At 40.5% G+C, this 4,086-nt stretch overlaps 1 protein-coding gene across 1 annotated transcript in view; it reads left to right on the forward strand.

Moving 5' to 3' along the window:
* Positions 1-4,086, forward strand: part of LOC118326511 (zinc finger protein 638-like) — a 28,257-nt gene that overhangs the window by 410 nt on the left and 23,761 nt on the right. The window lies entirely within an intron of this gene.

Consider the following 4,086-nt stretch of genomic DNA (forward strand, 5'->3'; position numbering starts at 1 on the left):
GATAAAGCACAAGAACTCCGGGCATATAGGACTTTACAGCTGTACTTTACAAAAAATATGAATGGCTTCAATTTTGTTTCATATAATAGATAACAGATACAAATCCCTAGCACCTTCTGCCCCACCATCCTTCCAGCCGCCCTTAAGTATATTCCAGACATGTGGGAAGCGCTACGTGTGAGCTAACGGCTTTCTCTGGCTCCCTGTCACGACACTGTCTTGTATTGCATCCTGCTTCATCACTGCCATCATTTCTATTCTCGGATGTGACATCTGTGTCATCTTATACTATATCTACTAGCATATATGGAGGCGCAATGACATATTGGTTTATGGTCAATACAGGCCTTTCAGACATTCCCTTCTTTTTATGAATGTGATGGTGGTTCTACATGTCGATGTATTATTGGGGGCAGCTCGTGAGTTTGACTTGAGACTTTGGAGTAGATATTCAGTGCCAACTCTATGACATAAGAGAATAGGCACTAGTTGTGGTTTGTGGATTTTTTTTTTGGCAAGGATCATACTTTTCATTTTTGTAATACATTAGAATTATTATATAACTGTTTTAGATTGCATTATAATCACTCTGTAACGTATTATATGTGTATTTATAATGCATTATAATGGTGTCATAGAGAGTGTTACCATTTCTACCTCATCTTTGGCTTCCCTCCAGCCAGAGGCATGCTAGGCAACTGCCTAGCCCACCTATGTTTAAAAACAGCCCTGTGACTATGACAGTGATGCTGCTGTCAACAAGATAAATTGACATGGATGTGTGAGTCACGTGTCAGGTTAGGGACACACCTGTAGCACTGTTACACAGGTTAACTACCTAACAGCAAACTCTGAGGTTAACTGACACTGCTTTTTACCGTCTTAAGGCCAGCAGGTATTGTCGTACCCTTCTACTGGTTGCTGTCTCCAGTAAAAATATTCATAGATTGCAGAGGAATGTGGTATGTCCAGTCCACTAGAGAGGAGAGGGATCCCCGTGACCCTGCTGCTACAAATCATAGACAGCTTTACGACGAGCCTGTCCTGCTCAGACGCTCTGGGATGACAGTCATGAGACAGAGAATATAGCAGGCGTCTCACCTGACACACAGGGTGGGAGGGAGGGAGAGACACAGAGTACTTGAGTGTGTCCCAGCATACAGTACACTGCATAGGGTGGAAGGGAAAGAAACACATGAACAAGTCATGGGACAAATACACAGAGACAATCAGCTGCTAACTGACCTCCACACCTTTGGCTTCCAATTCCAATTCCATCAATAGATGCATGTGTTATCGTGCGAACACTACTCAATAGTACAATACATAATTTCTGCCACTAGACGGTCTTTCTTCAACGCTGTTTATTGGACAAAGGATGTCCTGGAGGGGAATGTCCGAACTTTAGTGGCATTATCCACATTTTTACATTTCATGTCATTTTCATTCAAGTGCTACCAACAATGACTTCCCAGATTGTTCTGTGTAACAAACCATCTCTCAACATGGTCAACAACATGTCACTCAAACATTCTCTGACCTTCAGAGATTCCAAAAAGAATCCATAACACTCAGCAACTTCACCTTCTCCTATAGGTCAACAGTAATAGTGACAGTGCAGAAGCTGCTTCAGTGTGGGTTACATGGTGGGTTGTTGGAAATGCAGTTTGACTTCTAGTTAGAGTTAAATAAATTTTATATAATCCACTTTGACAGCACGATAAGCTTCTCTGGATAAAGACATTCATAAACATACAATTTCTCTTCTTTTCAGAACTGGTCATTCACCACCTAACCCCCTTATCTAAATGTAATCCTGAACCCAATCATAAAACTGTATCCCACTTTCAAATCTAACAGTTAACTTTAATTTCTGTTCTAAACCAAGTATCTCCAAACCCATGTAAACTAATCTCTTGAAGAACTGAGGACTGGCAGAAGACAAGGCCGTAAAACTTGAACTGGCTCTCACTGTGGTACTGAATGAGATCACTAACATACACACATAGCAACTTCCTAACCCCTCCTCTAAATTTTCTGTTTTAACGTCCTGATGGCCTTCGGAGAAGTGCCAGCAGAAAAGTGGCCTATAAATCTTCAATATAAAGTTTGACTACCTATGCAGGGTCTTTGACACCATTTGAGGTGAAGTATTTTGATGGTCATCGTTTTAGTGTGTGCATGTGTTTCATAAATATGTTCTAGTTGTGATAGACTCTTAAAATAGTTGTTCTAGACTGACACAGCACAACACCTGTCCCTATAAAGTACAGCCAGTGTAGCAGCTACAGAGTGAGTGAAGTCAACAATTGAAAAAAAATAATGTTTGTGAAGTAAAGGGTTTGGCAGGTACACTGGCAGAAGGGTTTAAAGCAGGGGTCTCAAACTCAGATTGGCTTGGGGCCACTGGTGATACTACAAGAAAGCCCAATATTCTGAATATATTTCGATTACTAACATCATACTTTACAAAGAAATGCAAACAGCCGTTCCTATATTTCATCATCATTCATCATTTTATAACAAATTAGGGCCCCACTTTTTTGTTCTCAGCCATTTGCATGCATATACAACTTTGACCTTTGCCATAATTTTCTGCTGAACAAAATGCAATTTTTATAAATAGAAATGTTTTTATATTTACATGAAATAGCAAAAAATAAATATAAAATAAAATATATTTTTGACATCACAAAAGGGAGATGGAGGGCTGAAAATGGCCCCCCGGCAGACAGTTTGGGCTCACTGGTTTAGACCAATGAAGTTGTCATTAAAAAATTACGAATTTAAATCATTTGGTAGCCAATAAAGTTTGGCTAATGTGTCTCTCCCTAATATAAACTGTCTCACAATGTTATACCATATACAATAGCACTGTCACTTTGTGTGTTTCCACACATTACTTCTCAGATGATGATTGTTTGCTAATTTCTTTCATTTTTGTTGATTATTGAATCTCATTCCCAGGTCGACCCTTTGGGTTATGGTAAATGGGCTCAGAGCAAGCAACCAAAACAGCAGGTGGTGTTCCTGTACCCAGGTTGTCAAATACTGACGCTATGAGACTCAATCAACTATCTTTCTCCAGAATGACTGACAAAAGTAGCCTGGTTCACTAATGCAGTATTCCCCGCACTAGAGGACAACGAATGGTCTGTTACACTATGATCTACAGAGGGAGCGGGTCCTCTTCCCCATTGGCGATTAATGAAGTATATCCTCTTCTTCTATGGAGGACGCCATGTTGACCTGTCATGTATCTACTATAGCCCAGAACGGACAAACCCAACACTGGCTGTAGATAGGGGCCTTTGCGAGTTTCACAGCTCGGGAGAGAGGGTGAAGTGAGGGAGTTACAATCTGCAACTACACCATTCAGCATTTTATTTGACTCCCACTCTTAGCTGCCTATTGTATTGTATATAAAATACATAAAGTAGAGTTATTAAAGTATGAGAACAAGTATGAGGACGATCTCATGTGCCATCTGGATCATATTAAGTCCATTCATCACACTCATTTAATTTCAGTATATCCAGCTGACTCCCATCGGTACAGGATGATCATAAATCATGGTATACTAGCCTCCCACTTTAGCCCACAGACTTCCTACATTGCTCTTCTTGGCCTCCCTCATAGTCCTCCATTGCTACGTATATCCACCCTTCCTTTCTCCCTTTTCTTCATCCTGCATCTCGTCCCTTGCTTTCAGACACATACATGACTGGTATAGGGTCTTTCCTGGCAGTATGTTGATCCAGTATCCACCATCCAAGCCAACACTTGATCTAGATGATCTAATTAAGTCATTCATATGACTCAGCACAGGAATGTTGTCTGGGTGTAGACACAAGTATCAAGTTGAGTGGGAACACGAGGGCTTATCCACAGCATGTGGTCCATCCTGAACATGTAGATATGTCCAAGTATTCGCAGTGTCAGTGGTCAGATTTATAACACCTTCGAGTCAAAATTGGACTAAAGTACTCCACTACCCCAGTGTACTTTTTAGTAATAGAACAGGAAAATGTAAGAACTCAATCAAATTTGATTCAGCATGAATAAGAGCTCTCTCTCTCTCTCTCT

This window comes from Morone saxatilis, unplaced genomic scaffold, assembly GCF_004916995.1.
Source record: "Morone saxatilis isolate NCDOM2014 unplaced genomic scaffold, NCSU_SB_2.0 Contig17, whole genome shotgun sequence".
Lineage (NCBI taxonomy): Eukaryota > Metazoa > Chordata > Actinopteri > Moronidae > Morone > Morone saxatilis.